Source organism: Protopterus annectens, chromosome 6.part0 (genome assembly GCF_019279795.1).
Source record: "Protopterus annectens isolate FY-2018-M chromosome 6.part0, PAN1.0, whole genome shotgun sequence".
Lineage (NCBI taxonomy): Eukaryota > Metazoa > Chordata > Ceratodontiformes > Protopteridae > Protopterus > Protopterus annectens.
The window spans coordinates 1862100729-1862120522 of record NC_056737.1 but is presented as its reverse complement, the minus strand read 5'-3'; positions in this window follow the sequence as shown (position 1 = coordinate 1862120522).

The window sequence follows — 19794 nt, the reverse complement described above, 5'->3', positions numbered from 1 at the left end:
GCTCAGCACTTTCTGGAATTCATAAACTCCAATGCCCTGGATCAACTTATCCACACCCCCACCAGGGGCAACAATATCCTAGACCTATTCATTACCAACATGAGTTACCGGTGTTCCACACCTGAAGTCAACTCCTTGTTGGTCCAATCTGACCATAAGCTAATCACCCTTGATATCCACATCCCGCCCCCACCCCCCATTAAGGAAACCATGCTAAAGAATTTCTCCAAAGCTATCTTCATGCTTCTTAAGACAGAAGTAGTGAACTTCATGACACCCATGCAGATGGACAATAGAGTTACAACTGCTGAATTCTACACAAATGCACTCTATAAGCACTTACATGAGTGCATGGATCGTGCTATCCCAAACAGAACAAAGATGGTATCCTCCAAAAAAGGAAGCCAATCTGGTGGTCCCCTGCCATAAACAAACTGTACAACAGAAGGAAGAAACTGTTGCAAAAGAGAGTAGAATCCCATTAGTGGAGGACTCCCTGGTCAGCCTCAGTAAGAAGCTGAGATCCCTTATAAGATCCTTCAAAGCTAGCTATGAAAACAAAATTGCCACTAATTCTAAGAACAACCACAAAGCATTCTATAGCTATGTCAAGAATCTCGATGGCAACACCCAGATCTGCTCTGAATTACAGCACAAAGGCACAAAAATTACAGAACCAACTGATATTGCCAACATCCTGGCAGATACATTCAGTGCTAACTTTACCCCCCCACCCCCTAAAGGGCCCATATCTATACAGGGAGAATGCAGAGTACCTGTAATCACAACTATGCAGGTAAAAGCTGCACTCTCTAAAGCCAAAAACACAGCATCCATGGGACCGGACAACATCCCAGGCTGCATTTTACATGAACTTCAAAACAAACTGGCTCCCCACTTAAACACCATGTTCAATAATAGCCTCGCATCAGGCTTTGTGCCTACTGAATGGCGCACAGCAACAGTAGACCATTCCACAAAGGGGGAGCCACCACTGATCCCGGGAACTATCAACCTATTAGCCTGACGAGCCTGGTCTACAAGGCCATGGAATGTATCATCATGGAACTCATAAACAAAGACATTGGTAACCTCCAAATTCTGGATCCCACCCAGTTCGGGTTTGTGAAAGGCAGATCATGCCTCCTGAACCTCATCGACTTCTTTGAGGCAGTCAACAAAACCGTATATGAGGGTAAGGTGGTTCACACAGCCTATCTTGACCTCGCCAAGGCTTTCGACACCATCCCCCATTCTGGAATTATAGCTAAACTCACTAAACTAGGTATAAATCCCTACATCACAAGATGGGTTGCCAACTGGCTCACTGACAGAACCCACACTGTAAATTTTGCAGACTCCAAATCAGACCTCAAAGCAGTGACAAGTGGAGTACCACAGGGTTCTGTCCTGGGACCTCTTCTGTTTGGTATCTACTTCTCTGAAGTACAGGCTAACACAGAAGGCCTTTGGCTAACGAAGTTCGCAGATGACTGCAAATAAGGGGCCATAGTCAAGTCACCAAATGATGTGGACATCCTACAGAAGGGCCTCGCTGAGACAGATGTCTGGCGTCAGAGCAATGGCCTCAAGCTCAGTGTAAAAGAGTGCAGTGTCATCCCCTTTGGTAAAAACTCTGTACCCATGAACTACCACATAGGCAGCAATCTACTTAACACAGAATGTGTGATAAGAGACCTTGGGACCCAGGTGGACAGTAGTCTCTCCTTTGATAGTCACATCACCACAGTAGTCAGGAAGTCCTTCTACGTGGCACACCTCATCATAAAAGGCTTTTCATCCAGGAAAAAAGAGGTCATCATTCCCCTCTATTCGGCACTCATTAGACCCATTATAGAGTACAACACCCCTTTTGGAATGTACCTCACAAGACATCTGCAGCAGCTGGAAAGGCCACAGAAGTACCTCACAAAGAGGATTACTGGCCTCAAACAAATGCCCTACACTGACCGCCTCAAAAAACTCCAGCTTTACTTCGTAGCATATCACCTACTCCAAGGTGATCTCTGCCTAACATATAAAGCTATGTCAAACCCTGAGCTGTTGGACATGCTACACCTAAAAAAATCCCATTCCCTCTGAGCTAACCACTCTAGGGACCTAAACCTTGTCACCACAATACACAGGACATGCTGGAGGGATAGATTCCTGTCCCAGAGACTTCCCATACTCTGGACCAGGTTACCCATCTATGTCAAGCAAAGTTCTTCATTAGCACTCTTCAAGAAAAATCTTGATAAGTAGATGGGAAATAGGAAATACACCCCAGGGATCACTTCTGTGGCTCTGCTCGACAGTGGCACAGGAAAATAACTTTCTTGGGTGGCATAAGGCAGGGAACCTTATTGGCTAGGCTTACGTAGGCCCTTGGGATGATAGCCTAGTACTTACCTATGACCCTAGTTTACTGAGTGTAGCTGGAACACAGTATGGGTGATGGTGTCGTATGACCTAGAAAGGTCATGATATGCAGTGTGAATCAACCCTACTGTCATCTACATCTGTACCGAGTACATCAATTACATTGACCACGGTTCATGGCCGTACAGACCAGACTCAGCAGGGTAGTTGTGCACTATGTCCCATTATCAATGGTGTCTCCCCCTTTGTGGGGTGTGATAACTGTTGCTGTGCACCATTTGGTGTGTACACAGCCTGACATGGAGCTATGATTGCACATGATGAGTATGTGGATAGCTGAATGTTCTTACATTTGTGTAGGATACACCCTTGGATGGTGACAGGTCCCATGAAAGCTATATGTATGGCATTAGAGAGTGCAGCTTGTACCTGCATAGTCGTTAGTACAGGGGCCCTGTAGTGTTCATGGATATATTACTAAGCGTACCTGTTGGGGGGATGGGAGTAGGTTTAGGTTCTCCAAGGCCCTATCAAAATGGGTGGGTGCTATTTCTGTAGGTGCAGTACTTCCCATGCCATAGTGCTGAGCAGCATGGCAGGTCTTGTCATTGCCATTACGATTAATGACACAGCTATAGAATGCTCTATGCTTGGCCTCATAATATGTGGCTGATTGGTTTCATGGTAGCTTTGCGTGGTTTCATATGGTGTATCGGCATCTTACTGAGGCTGAACAGGGATCACCTACACTCATGTGTGTTCACTCTTGCAACAGTTACTACCTTCTGTGGTACAGTTTAAAGCATGGTACCAACAGTTTGCCTACTTGTTTGTGTTGGGTTGACTCCTGGTTCTGTTTCAATGGCACAATCACTGTACATATGTGACTGCTTAGGTTTCATTTGTGTAGTATTCAGCATTTTCACATGCATTGTCCATCTGCATGGCTGCCATGGCACTCACTGCTCTGCTCTTAGGGAACATAACATTGGCATTGGAGACTAACTATGTGTAGCATGCTGTTAGCCCTGTTTGTGTGACTACTGTGATCCAGGTCATTGGGGTCAATGGAATCCAACATGCATTGAGCGCAGGTGTTGGTACATGAGGAGTCTTCACAGTTCTTAGTGGAATAGTTGAGAGTAGCCAATAGTATGGTTCTGTCTCAGACCTATTCTTCCCCATTACAGCACATTATGGCAGTTGGGAAATCCGTGGCCTGGTGGGTGATGTGTCTCAAGGTGTTTTTTGAATTCCACTGTGGCACAAGGGTAGTTGCTCAGCCTAATGCATATGATGTTATGCAAGTGCAATTAGCATGGGGGTGTACATATCATTCAGGAATATGGACACCCCTATGGCCCATGTATTCCAATAAAGGATAATGGGCAAAAGGTGAGGTATTTGTTATTACATGGTCATGCAGGTGTGCTCTCCGGAGCATTGAAACATGTCTCAGCCACTGCACAGATATGTTCTCCATGTTAGGGATTGACATATGTGTGTCCGTATAGTGTTTCTGACATATATCATTGTGTAGCAAGACCCACAGTGTATTGCTTGGCTGTCCCTGTAACAGCAGTGGACCTTCACCTGAACCGTGCATGATGAAGGCACTATAGGGGAAGCATGAGCCCTAGACTGTATCTAGATTCCCAGGGGTGACAAGTGCAGACCATATCTGGCAAAGCATCATGGTCTGTCAACCATATTATCCCAGGATGACAGATACTGGATATCCTGCACCATGCACCACTACACTACACAATTGTGGAATGCAATCCTTTTGTCCCTGTACTGCAGTATCATTCTGGCCAGTGGCAGAATGCTACCCTGGCCTTGGGAGATACCTGCAAGGCCTACAAGACCTGACAGTTCTTACACGTGTTTCCATGCTGTCCAGGCTACTGCATCACAGGTCCTGCACAACAACATGGAATATGCCAGAGCCATGTGTATATATCAATAGGTGGTCTGAGTGTATGAGTATGTGGCTAATCATGTCAGACAGGCAGCTGACAGTATTCAATTCTATTTATTACTGCTTGGTAGTAACTTGATTAAAGTGCAGCTATCATTCTTAGTCTTTTGGATTAAGCACTTGGGCTTCAGACCAGTTGTTTTACATTAGGAAGGTTTGTGGCCTGCACTGTGGTGGCAGGACAGGTAGCTTACATCCTTCTAAGTTGGGAACTGCTGATTGAGGGCTCAGTGTCTGTTATTCTAAAAGTGTATTAGTTCTGGTTTAAGCACTTGGGCTTCAGGCCAGTTATTTTACATTAAGAAGGTTCGTGGTCTGCACTCTTGTGGGAGGAGATGCTGGACTCTGCCCTTCTCAGCTGGGAATTTCTGGTTAAAGGCTTATAGTGCCTGCATATTTTAACTGTTTCTTACTGAAATTGGTACACCTTGTTTGCTGTAGCATAGACTAGATCCAGGCCTGCTGAATCTAGCTTTGTTTGTATGCTTGTTGTTTGTTTGCTTGTTATTTCCCTGAAACACTAATTCCACCTAAAACGTGGCTTTTCAGCACTTCTGTGGATCCCTAGTGATATCTGCATTGCTTACTGTACTTATTTCCTTGTTTCACTTGAAAGAAAGTTACTGTTTGTCATTTTTGCATTTAAGTTACCTGTAACACATTGTATTTAAGTTACATGGCACTTGCTCACTAAAGCAATTATATAAGTCAGCACTAAAAAATTAAAAGCACTACACCCTCACAAACTCCCCTTGAGTACCTTGTTCCCCATTGGCCCTTTTCTTCAATTATAAAAGAATTCCCAATAGTATTCTAGCATGTCCAAAGGTCAGTTGTCAATCTCCTCTCCGGTCCAGCTGGTGAATCTGGGAATCTTGAGGCAATGTTACAACTGCCTCATGTACACAGACAACCATCTCCTCCTCCCAACAAATTCCAACACATGTGAGAGATGCAACCATATAGACAAACTGGAGGCTAAGCTCTCTCAACTCAGTACTGGCATAACCAGTCAGGAGGAGAAGGAAACCACACTCACTACAATTCCCGTCTCACATAGACCTACCACGACAGAAAACCAAACACATAAATCCACAAAAACATACTTGGAGGCTCTAAATAAAAATATGCCTAAGCAGCAGAGACCTCCAAAGCAGACACCCAAGCAACCGCTACCCCAAAACAAAACACGTGCAACACATAGCTCACAAAGCCAGTGTGCCGAACAATCACAGCCCTTAAGGCTAAACAACACACCCGATACACTTGTAATAGGTGACTCTATCATCAGGCACACTGACTTCCCGCTCACCAGGCTGAACAAGGAGAAGGTCATGGTGAGCTGCCTGTCGGGCGCTAGGATCCACCACATAACACAAGCACTCAGGTCACTCCAAGGCAAGTACAAATATGACTCAGTCATTGTCCATGCTGGTGTGAATGTCCTGAGACATACCTCCCTGGACTACATGAAAAGAGACATAGAGGAGCTCTCTGAGCATGTAGCCCAGGCTGGTATGACCCTGACCTTGAGTAGCATCTTACCCTCACCAAGAATGATGCCACAATATGAAGACAAGATGATCAATTTCAACAATTGGCTTAAGTACTGGTGTCATTCAAAGGGGATCCAATGCCTGTCAGCCTGGGGGGACATGCTCGACAAGCCACGATGCTTCGCTAGGGACGGCTTGCACCTGTCACCCCTGGGCTTTCAGATATTGGCAAAGGCTCTTGCTACCCCCATAGTGCCTTTTTTAGGCAAGGCTCAAAAGACAAACCCACCTCCATAGGTATCACAAGGGATAAGAAACTAAGAGTAATGCTACTCAATGCCAGAAGTCTAAACCTCAAGATGCACGCACTCAAAACTCTCCTTAGCATGGAGAACATCGATATCTGTGCAGTAACAGAAACCTGGTTCAAGGCTCCCAAGAGCACCCCAGCACTACCAGGTTATACCTCATACCATGCTTTTCGGCCCCATAACTTGGACCGAACCACAAAAGGAGGGGGAGCATCAATATTCGTCAAAGATACCCACACCTCCAGGTTGGTGGCACAGCATGAAGCATCAGAGACTATCCATGTGCAACTAACAGTGGGTAAAACTGCCTTCCAGTTTATAGCCTGCTACAAACCACCCTCCCAAGCCAGGAACCCCACTTGGCCTTCCTGAGAACACTGGAAAACATGAAGGTCTCGCCAAACACCATTATATTGGGCGACTTCAACTACCCAAAAATAGGCTGGGAGCATTACTCTAGCTCCAACACCCTAGCCCAAATGTTCCTAGAATTTATAAACTCAAATGCTATGGAACAACTTGTTACCACTCCCACAAGAGGGGAAAACATACTGGACCTGATCATCACCAACATGGGGACTCTATGCTCCAGACCAGAAGTGTATCCCTCACTGGTAAGATCAGACCATAAACTAATCTCACTGGATATTCACATCCCGACCCACCCCCTGCCCAGAAAACCACAGTGAAAAACTTCTCTAAAGCAAATTTCACACTCCTCAAAACTGAGGTGGAATCCTTCAAAGCCCCCGGGCCTGTGGAAAATATGGTCCAGACCGCAGAATCCTTTATAAATGCATTCTATGAACACCTTCAGGAATGCATGGATCATGCAGTCCCAAATAAAACCAAGACCCAATCCTCCAAAGGCAGACGTCCTGTCCGGTGGACCCCAGCCATAAACAAACTATACAATACTAGGTGGAAGCTACTACATGATAGAGCAAAATCCCAACAAGGGAAGGCATCTCTGATCAGTATTAGCAAAAAACTATGGGCACTCATAAAATCGTCTAAGGCCAGCTTTGAGAGAAAGATTGCACAGGACACTAAGGATAATCACAAGGCTTTCTTTAGTTATGTTAGGAACCTGGGTGGGAATTCCCAGATATGCTCAGAATTAGTCCAAAATGATAAAAAATACACCAAACCCACAGACATTGCCAACATCCTAGCTGACAGGTTCAGTGCAAACTTCTCCCCCCCCACCAAAAGGGCAAATATCTATCCCAGCAGAGTGCTGCCCCTGACATCTCAGATGCTCAGGTAAGAGCCGCCTCTCCAAAGCAAAAACACAGCATCAATGGGACCAGACGGTGTCCCAGGCTGCGTCCTACATGAACTCCAAGAAGAGCTAAACCCAAACCTAAAACTACTGTTCAATCTCAGCCTTACTACAGGATATGTACCCAAAGAGTGGCGTACAGCAACAGTGGTCCCTCTCCACAAAGGTGGTGCCTCAATGGATCCTGGAAACTATTGCCCCATAAGCCTGACTAGCTTGGTCTGCAAAGCTATGGAAAGGGTCATCATGGACCTCATAAATAAAGATATTGGGGACCTACAGACACTGGATCCTACCCAGTTCAGCTTTGTTAAGGGCAGATCCTGCCTTAAACCTGGTCGATTTCTTTGAAACAGTCACCAAGGCCATTGATGAGGGGAAGGTGGTCCACACAGCCTACCTGGACCTCGCAAAAGCCTTCGATACAATACCCCACTCAGGCATTATAGATAAGCTCACCAGCTTAAATATAAACCCCTATGTCACTAGATGGGTTGAAAAATGGCTCAAAGACAGAACTCACATGGTTAGAATTGCTGGAGCCATGTCAGACTCCAAACCAGTTACAAGTGGCATCCCACAAGGCTCAGTCCTGGGACCTCTCTTGTTCGGTATATATTTCTCGGAGGTACAGGCCAACACGGAAGGACTGTGGCTGACCAAGTTTGCAGATGACTGCAAACTGGGCACCATAATAAACTCTCCAGCTGACACAAGCATCCTCCAAAAGGGTCTCATAGAAACAGACAACGGGTGCCAGAGCTATGGCCTCAAGCTAAATGCCAAAAAGTGTATAGACATCCCCTTTGGCAAAAACAAAGTGCCCACAAATTACCACATAGGTGGTAATCCATTAAGTACAGAAGAAGTAATTAGGGACCTGGGGACCCAAGTTGATAGCAATCTCTCATTTGACAACCACATGGCCAAAGTGGTTAGAAAAACATTTTATATATCCCACCTAATCATGAAGGGATTCACATCGAGATCAGGGGAGGTCATCATGCCTCTTTACTCATCCCTCATCAGGCCCATAATTGAGTACAATGCCCCTTTTGGGATGTACCTTACCAGACACCTGCAGCAACTGGAAAGACCCCAAAAGTACCTCACCAAGGGGATCAAAGGGCTCAAACAGATGCCATATGCTGCCCAATTAAAGAAACTCCAGCTCTACTCAGTGGCATACCGCCTGTTCAGAGGCGATCTGTGCCTGACGTATAAAGCCATGTCCAACCCAGAATTAATGGACATGCTGCACCTCAGAAAATCCAAATCCCTTCGAGCTATGTGCTCGAGAGACTTGAACCTCAGCACTGAAATAAATAGGACATGCTGGAGGGACAGATTCATAACCCAGAGGCTCCCTTCACTCTGGAATAAAATCCCAGTCCAGGTTAGGCAGAGTCCCTCATTGTCTCTCTTCAAGAGGAATCTTGATGAGTGGATGGGAGATCATAGGTTTACCCCGGGTATCACTTCTGTGTCACTGTTAGACAGAGGCACAGTATACTAACCTCGAAAAAGGGCATAGCAAAATTAATTTAAAATGGGTGGCGAAAGCCAAACACACTCTGGCTAGGCTTATAAATGCCCTAGGACAGATAGCCTAGTATGAACCTATGAACCTATGAACCTATGTGTGCTTTCGTATAGGTCAGTGTGTAACATAGTGCTAGGGTTTGCACTCACAAATGAGTACTGTTGGGCATGTTTCCAGTCATGTGTTCAGAGGTGTGGCACAATTATGCATACTATGTCATACAGTTTGTGTATATTGGTGTCTGTTTCTTCCTGCTTGGGGGGTAACTTGTTTGGAAAGATACATAGATGCATCTGTGAATGTGTGTGATTACCAGTAGTGAGTGTGTGGGTGTCCTTACTGTGTTCTGGTAAGGGTATGTGTTGGTTGTGTTGATGAGCTGCATGTGTTAACCTACACCTCATGACGGTCCAGTCCAAACGTGGCTGTAGATTGGGCTGCCATCCAGCTTACCCCTGTAGCTGCATCCCAGACAATGTGTCGGGTGTGGTGTTAGGTGTGTCTGTCAGTGTATATGGCATAAAGATTACATTCCCCCAGGATGGCCACATAGACAAAGCTCACATTAGGAGACACCAGTAGCTAACTAGTGGACATGTCTGTATGAGCAGTCAGTACTACAAGTACCAAGTACTGTCTTTAGTTTATGTATTGCCTATGGATATGCTATAGACAGTGATGCTCACATGTAATTATTTGTGTTATGGACATGACAACACTGGCTATTACAGAAACAGTGTAGCTACCCCTGGCAGCGAACCTCCTCTGAGGAGCACATCACATCCTGTTAGTTGATTACAGATGATACATGTGTCTACAGGTCTATTTCCTTCTCTCAGTATATACACACAAATCCATCAGGACCATGAGCTCTGTTGGGCACAGACAGCCACTCCCCAAACAGAGTCATGTATCAATAGGCTCTGATGCCACTATCAACATGATCAGGATATAATCAGATAAGGTGAGCCATCACCTATTGATGCGGCTATTACACATGGACAGCTGTCTCCTACATCTTACACTCCTACTGCAGATGTTACACTGGAGTTAAAGATGATGTGCAACCTGTTTCATTACCAGTGCTGTGCACTACCTTACATACAGTATGTGCAGGCAGATGTTAGGTTGGCAATCAGAGGTTTGGCTACACAAACCTGGTAGTTCAACCAGTGTTTCTGTACTCTAAACATCCACTCTATGTAGGTGTGCACATAGCCATTTGGCCCAGCCCTGTAACAAGGGTCACTATACATTTGCATAACATGTACACATGCATAGCTGTTATTGCTTGCAAACGATAGTAGCAAGGTGGATATTACAAGTGTTATGTGCATGGATAGTTACCTGGCTCTTCCAATTATATTTGCTATCATGCTGCTAACCTGTCAAAGTATTACTAATGCTATGTATCCTGTCATTGAGTATTGTAATTGCCAATAGATATAACTACTTTTTGCATAACATATCAGAACTGGTATGTAGAATAGAATACAGATCTGCCTAGACACCTGTACATTACACAGTTATTGGCACAATATCCTACAATGCACACCATATTTGCACAGTAAGCCCACCTTTCACATGTTCATCTTACTTATACACCCATACATATGTCGATTGTTACAATATAACTACATATACTATCCCCTATTTTAGCACATACTTGTTGGACCACTCCTGACACTGACAGTGGCTGAAAGCAAAATGGTGGTTTCCAAGCCCATAGCAACCCTTGTGGTGCATGTGGAGTGTGCTGTGTGACCTACAGCAGTACACACATAGAATACTACAAGCATTACTACTGCTCAACAATGCATCGCTACAAGTTAGCTATTGCCACTATATGCATTGATTGCACTGTAATTCTTAGAGTACAGATACTACATACACAAACATACTACATGTTATACATACCATCTTATTAATCGGAGGGTTTGTTAAGTAGTCTACTACTCATTTTCGTTTCTTATTTCCGTTTTTTGTACTGTCCTACAGGTAGATACAGATGGTTTGAATGTGTGACAAGGCAACCTTTTATAGTTACAGATCAGTAACATGTGCTATCCCAATGGCTAATTGGTGTTCCTAAGTAGCTAATAACATGCACATCAGCTGCGCTGCTACTGCCTTAGCCAATACCATGGCTACAGTGGAGTATAACTGAGTACTCCACATGGGCATTGTCCTTTTGCCTTACTTGTGATGAAGACAGCGTGGAGGTTTTTTTGGAATCCATTGCAACAGTTGTATTGAGACGAACAGTAATATATTGTGTGTAATGCCTGGAGGAGTTGGTCTAAATGTGAGTACTGCTGTTATATTTCTGAACATTGTTACTTGTGCATTGTTTGTCTGTACCTAATACTTCTGCATATGTGTCAGTCTGTCCAGGTTGTTTGACCAGCTCAAGGCTGCATAGCTATGCATATAATGTTAGGGGGTTTACAGTGTGCTTACCAGACATATTTAGTTTGGTGTTACTGTGTATCATACTGTGCTTATAATCAGTACTCAGTAAAACTTCCTGTTGTACGGACTTTTCAACCCTGTGAAACGGGATTAGTTCATACAAACCCTGTTGCATCAGCAGCTGCTCAACTGTATAACGGCATCTATTTCACATAGGGCTATGTTAGTGTGTCTGTGTCCAGGTATGTTAAGGTTTCAGCAGATGTTGTACAGAAGTTGCATAATTGGTTATGGTATGACAGTATGTATTGATGTAATTATTTTGTTGTGGGGTAGATGTTGGTGGGTGTACATAGCACATGCAGGTGTGTCGGTACCCCTTTTATACATCTATATGTGTGTGGGTGTTCTTTCCCTATGTGAACACCTATTCCTTAGTGGACTAATACTATGGTAAATGCAGGCTAATTCATTAAGGTACTATTAAATGCTTCTTATTTAGCATGCAGCTACTGTTAGTCCTTGAATCCTTTTGGCAATACCTCAGAATGTAACAAAGATTTGCAAAATGGAAGCTGTCAGTGTAATTCTGTCATGGATATTTGCAGTCAATGCAGTTATGTTGGTGACTGTGTCCATAGAACATATTTGTAAAAGCTTATTGGCATATGCTCTTCCTATGTTATGTTCATATTGTTTGGGGAGGGGGCCCGAATGTGTGATTGCAATGGTCCATTTTATACTCAGGTGTGACCACTTCGGATGCTGTCTACAGACAAGTATTTATGTGTATATATATATATATATATATATATATATATATATATATATATATATATATATATATATATATTTGTGTGTATGTATATAGATATAAACATTATTGCATACGTTTATCTGTACATCCATAGATGTGTAGATGTTTCTAACCTATCTATAAATCTACATATATATGTAGACCTGTATATATCAACATGTCTCTATGTATATATATATATATATATATATATATATATATATATATATATATATATATATATATATATATATATATATATATGCGCCTATAATTGGGTACATGGTGGGTTGTCCTATTTCAACACATTCCTCCCTTTTGTGTTTTAACCTGTCTGCATACACATCTGGGATAGGTACATCCCAGGTAGATTAGTGTTAGGTTAATTGGAGGATGGAGTACATGGGTGCGGGTTCTGCTCCTGGAAGGTGTTATTATTTTACCTCTCAAAGCAGGCACTGGTAGTGAAAGTGTGAATAACGCACATTTACCCGGTTGTGAGCAGATTTGCCCATTGAATGCGCGACGTTAAGCAAAGGTCAGACGTGTGAAGCGCTTCTCCATTTACCATGTAGCAGCGCCACTTACCATTGTGCAAACACGTGGAAACCCGCTTACAACCGCTTAAGAGTGCTTTAATCCACCTGCATCCAAAAGACCTTATTCTGGCCGTCAAAATAACCTAACAGCCCTTGCAGGTTTTAAACCTGAGACAATCAACACCACAGTCACTGACCTTACCACTATGGCATCTGAGATATGCACAAATGCTATGGTGTTGAGAATATACATTGTACTACAGACATTCCTCACTACTGACAACATATGTGACAATCAGTTGGTGTACATTTGTCTGATACATGTTAATGTTCATATGTTTGTGAAAGTAGGCTTTGCAATGTGACATGACAGGGTGTATTATGAATGAGTATGGTTCTTGCTTTGTGTCCTTTTTATATTGTCCCCATACTCCATGTATGCCCCTCCAGTTCACTTAATGGACATCCGACCCAGGCCCTCCTTGAGGCATGATTGCATTACCCATCATTCTTCCCCCACCCCAATCTTCACATACACAACAACCACACCTTCTATGGTGACTTAGGTTAATATTAATTGTCATGATACCAGAGCTGCATGTGTTTTGTGTACACTCCATTTCCTTTGGAGTGGTTCAGTGTCACGAAGTGTGTTCATAGATGCTTATATATATGGCTATTGCTGTAACTGTATAATGTATATATATATATATATATATATATATATATATATATATATATATATATATATATATATATATATATATATATATATATATATATATATATATATATATATATATATAAATATATATAGATCTAGAACTAATCCATTATCACTGAATGCACTTTGACGAAAGTGCTTTTCACCGAAAAGCGCTTTCGTTAAAGTGCGTTAAAAACAAAATAACATCTACATTTATGCAGGGGGGCAAGCCCTCCTGCACCCTCTTACACCCCTCCAACTTTAATTTTCTCACTCCAAGATCACACTACAGTGGGTAAAAGGGAATTTTCCCTTACCTGCACTGTAGTACGATCTCCGGAACAGGCATACTTAACGAGAAAGTGCTTTTTTGGTGAAAAGCACTTTTGCGTAAATATGCCCCACCGATAATCATTCAGTGAAAAATGTTTTCGGGAATCTGTATGGATCACACACACACACACACACACACACACACACACACACATATATATATATATATATATATATATATATATATATATATATATATATATATATATATATATATATATATATATATATATATATATATATATATATATATTTTTGTATTAGTTTGTAACAGTAATACATTTGTAGACTGGAATGTGTTGGTTCACAAACTACAGTACATTACAATGACTGTACATATGTTCACAAGGCCACTGTCCTGTTTATGATCATTACAGTGAAATGCATATGGTATAAGGTGTAGTCTCAGGACCATAAAAGGTGTGTACACCTCGGATGGCTTAGTGGTACATCCCATTCCTATAGTGTGCATGGTCCAGGGATTGACACCTGGCATGCTTTACAAATGTTTTTACAGCAGAGTAAGGCTCATTTACCCAGTTGTAAGCATGTTTAACAGTGTTTGTGTGACATTATAGCAGTGGTTAAACACAGACAAACGTTGTGACGTATAACCTGTGCATGCAAACACGGCCACATCCGCTAACTACTCCGGATTTATACCTGTCAATGACATCACATCTCACTATGTGCTGTCATGACATTACATTCTCTGTTGACTGTACTCTCTTGCACACATGGGTTTATATGGGTGATTCGAATGTTTATTATACAAACGATTACTACCTATATCTGCAAGCTGTGGTTAAGATATACTTTTGCACATGATAAATACCCCTGCCTTTATCGGGATTGTAACCTCGAATGCACAGATACTATGCGGATGCTGTAACCATTACACTGTTGTCATTAATGTTGCTTCCACCTATTTCCTATTAAGATGCTTTCTATTGTATAAGCTAGGCTAAGCAAAGGGCGGTAGCCCCCTAACTCACTGAGCTTCATGTACTCATGACATAACAACATATAACAGATGTACTGTGAGACAATACATTACATTCCTAACTACATTAAGCATAGCCCCTCAATGATACACTTCAAGAGAAACCTTGTTCTGTGAATGGGTAACAGACTATACTCCCCTGGGATCATGTTTCCCAGACCCATACAGCCAGGGGGTGGGTGAGCCTGTCCAGTTTGATAGCTGCAAGACCTGTTGGGGGAATTGAATGGTGTTGAATTGCCAGATTAACATGCCCTCTTTAGACCAGTAAGTGCCCCTATCACCCTCCACAACCCCAGTCTTTCACAGCTTCCTGCAACTCTGTATGGAATTGCTTCATTGGCTATGTTTGACAGAGGCTCATTTATTTCATCAATGGTGCGGGGAAGGCCAACACAGTGTTGCTATGCTTCTAATTGCCCTTGGGCAGATAGACAGTAAGCTATCTGTGCACCTCTAATGTGCAGGCCATCACAGTCATAATATGCGAATAAACAGACCTTCAGATCACAATTTACAGTGTGAAATCACCTTGTAGTCAGGGAACAGCTGAGTACAGCACAGACATACAGAACACTGATACTTAGTCACTCCAAATGCCTATCTTGGAAGCTAGAAGACTTGCATAAGGTTAAGACTTTCTATTGCTTACCACTAGGTTACCTACAGGGGAGATGACAATCAAGCACAGATGGGGAACATGCATGCAATGATACTATACTGGCCTATGTGTCTGCCTTACACTTTTGAATACTAGCCAAGGCTATTGGCACCCCCATGGTGCCTTATTTAGGAGAGTCCTGAAGGTAAATACCAGCTCCGTAAACAGCACAATAGCAGATTCAATGTGGTTTATGCTACTCAACATCAGGGGTTGTGATCACAGCATGCATGTACTCACAGCACTCCTCAGGATGGACAACATCAACATCTGTGCATTAACTGCAATCTGTCATAAGGCTCCTGATAGCACACCAGCACTACCAGACTACAACTCATACCACACATTTCGGCCATGGAATATGGACTGACAGACATGGAGGGGCTGTATCCATTTTCATTAAGGATACCTACACCTTCAAGTTAGTGGGGTAGCATGATACCTCTGTGATCATCCATGTGCAGCTAACATCAGCCACAGCAACAATGTTGAATGTGGCCTGCTACAGATCACCCTCCATGACCCAGGACCTCTACTCCACCTACCTGGAGACAGTGGAGAACGCGACAGTCCTAACACACACCCTGGCATTAGTCGATGTCAACTAACATACCATTAACTGGGATACATACTCTGGTACTCACTTCCGGGACCAGCGCTTCCTGGAATGTATCACCTCATATGCTCTGTATCAGGTGGTAACCTCCCTAACGTGGGGTGGAAGCTACTAGATGTGGTCATCTCCAACATGGGCAACAGGTGCACCACAGTGGAGGTTTACTGGTCACTGGTTAGATCTGACCATGAACTATTCACTGTTTCCACACTCTAGCATCTCCCCCACCCATGGATACCACAGTGTATACCTTTCCTACAGCTACATTTACACTACTAGTGACAGGGGTGGGGGGGGTTTCACAGCCCCCACGCTAAGGGGAAACACTGCTCCATATACAGACAGATTTAAAAATGCAGTCTTTAGGCACCTACACAGATGTATGGATCGTGCTATCACTGGTAAACCAAGACTCACTCCTCCTAGACAAGGACATTGGTCTGGTGGACCTCTGCAATAAACAGGCTATACTACAGATGTAGGACAGTGTTCCAGACACACAGCAAATGCCATGAAGGGCTGACATCCGTGACCACTATTAGTATGATACGTAGGTCCCTCATGACATCATCCAAGGCTAACATCAGCAGGAGAATACGCAAGGATTCAAAAGATAACCACAAAGCCTTCTTTGGCTATGTCAGGGATCTACGTGGTGACACACAGATTGGCACTGTGCCAGTGAAATATAGCACAAAATATGCTGACCCTACTGATATCGCCAACATCCTTGCAGATATATGCAGTGCATACTTAACCCCCTAAAGATCCCACAACACTACCCGTAAGGTACAGTATCCCAACCATCAGACACACAGGTAGAAATGGCCCTCTCTAACAGCAGAACACAGCATCAATGGAGACAGATGTTGACCCAGACTGCATTTGCAAACTGTACATGACAACCTGCCCCCCACCTAATTATGCATTCCTACCTCAGCCTCTCCACAGGCTACATGCCCATACAATGGCGTGTGGCAATGGTTATTCCACTCCATCATGGGGAAATCACAACTGACCATGGTAACTACCACCCCATAAGCCTGACTAGCCCGGTCTGCAATAGTATGGTTCGCATCCTCATGGCACTCATTAACAATGACATTGGTAACCGTCGGACACGTGATCCAACCCAGGTTAGCTTGGTTGACTGCAGTTCATGCCTACTGAACCTGTTTTACATCTTACATACAGTCACCAAGACATTAGATGACAGGGGAGGTGGTCCACACATACTACCTGGACCTCATCAAGGCTTTTGACACCATGCCCCACTCAGGTATTATTGATAAGCACACCAGCCTGTACATTCACCCATACATCACAAGTTGGGTTGGCAGCAGGCTTACACACACAACCCACATGGTATGACTAGCGGTCTCCAAGTCCAACTCTTGAACAGTCATGACTGGTGTCCCACAGGACTCAGTCCCAGGAGCCCTACTGTTTGGCATATACGTCTCAGATTTACAGGCAAACACAGGTGGACTATGGCATAACATGTTTGGCAATGACTGCAAACAGGGAGCCATGACTGATAGTCCAGCTGACACGGATATCCCTCAGGGGGCCTCACAGAGAACGTCATAGGGTGCCACTGACACGGCTTCCAGCCAAGTGCCACTAAATGCATGGTCATTCCATAGTAGAATTGGCATCCACATATTAACACATGAGCGGCGGCCTCTTTAATACAGACAAGGTAATGGGGTATCTGGCGACTAAGGTAGATAGTGATCTCCCCTGTGACAATCATAACTCCACAGTAGTTAGGACATCCTTCTATGTAGGCCATCTGACTACTAAATGATTCCCATCAAGACATACTGGAGTTATAGTGCCCCTTTACTCACCACTCATCAGTCCCATCATAGGGTATAATAATCCATGTGGGATGTACCTCAGACTACATGTCCAACAGCTGGGGGGGGTCCGCGAATGTACCTCACCAAGGGGAATACTGGCCTCCATCATATGGTCTATGCAGCCGGACTGGATGCACTCCTGCTTTACTCAGTGAAATCCTGTTTACCTATAGATGATCTCCGCTGACCAACACAGCCATGTTGAACTCTGGCTTGATGGATATGCTCCACCTATGGGAATCCATGTCACAGTGAGCCACACACTGTAGGGAGCTGACCTTGCCACAACAATAAGCGGAAGATGCTGGAGGGGCAGCTTCCTGTCACAGACACTCCCCATAGTTTGGAACAACATCCCTATCTACATTTTACAGAGCCACTCACTAAGACTCTGCAAGAGACACATTGAAGGGTGGATGGGGAATGGTAGATGCACCCCAGGGATCCTGCCATTGGCTCTGCTCCACAGAGGGACGGATAATGACTCAATGGGGTGGTAAACGCTGACACATTTTGGCTGGGCTTATGAATGGCCTCTGGCAGTTGACCATGTACCTACCTATGAATCTATGCATACAGTATCTGCGTATGCTGATAGCTTAGTTTACTGTTCAGGTGTTGACTTACCTTGTGCCACTGGCTGTTGTGTGTGCAATAGTTGAGGGCTGCCTATGTTGGATGCACACAGTAGACTGCCTATACATGACAATGTACAAGTAGTCTTATGTGTGTGCCATCCATTTTTACTGTGTGTGCAGGTGGAAAAGGGTGTCAGTCCCTAGGTGCCTACACTGTCAGTGTGTGTGCTATATGTTCCCTCTTTGCCAAGGCATGGGCATACTGAGCATGTCTCCCTCTGTCTACTGGGGCTGGCTCAGGGTGTTCATGGTCTGAGTACCTCTGAGCCTGTGGGGACCTTGGCAATGGTGGTGGGCTGAGAGGGCCTTCATCATTCTGTCCCTGCTGCAGCTGTTTCCGCAGGACCATATTGTGTAGCATAGCACACACTATGAAGATGTGGAAACACATGCCTGCAGAGTACTGCAAGGCTCCACCAGATATTCCCAAACAACAGAACTGTGAGTTAAGCATCCCAAACGCATGCTCTATGATGATTCTGGTTTGTGCATGTACTTCATTATGGTGTTCCTGCATGGGTGTGTGTACATTTCTGAAGGGAGTCATTATCCACGGTTCCAGTGCATAGCCAGCATCCCCCACCAGGTGGCCATTTGGGATGTCCCCCCTGGCAAATAACTGATACAGCTGTGAGGCATGCCAGATGTGGGAGTCATGATAGCTTCCAGGGCTGCCAGCACACGCATCCATGATAATGCCCTGGGCATTGCACACGACCTGGCAGTTGATGGAGGGGTGTCCTTTGCGGTTTATGTAGTGCCTTGCCTGCTCACTGGGTGTTGACTTGATATGTATGTGCATGCAGTCTATTGCAGCCAGTACCTCCGGGTATTATGCCACATGGTGGAAGAGACGCATATTGCTGGCCAACTCCTCCTGTGTTTGGGGGAAGTATATGTACTCATTGGCATGTGGTAACATGGCATCCAGGAACTGGTGTAGTACCCTGGAAGCTGATGCCTGTGAGATCCCCATGATATCCCCAGGCGGTCTTTGAAAGGTACCTGTAGCTAGTTTTCTCAGGCTTACATATACCTTCATATCCACTGGGATGGGTTCCCCTCTGTTCTGGGTGTAAGGCATGGCCGGCACAGCTCCACAAGATGCTGTAGGGTGTCCCTGTCCACCCTGTAATGCTCTACTATTTCCAGATCATGTTGCCCCTGGTAGGTTAGCCTGGGTCTGAACACTCTCCTCCTCTGGTGCCTGCGGTTGTCGTGTGCATC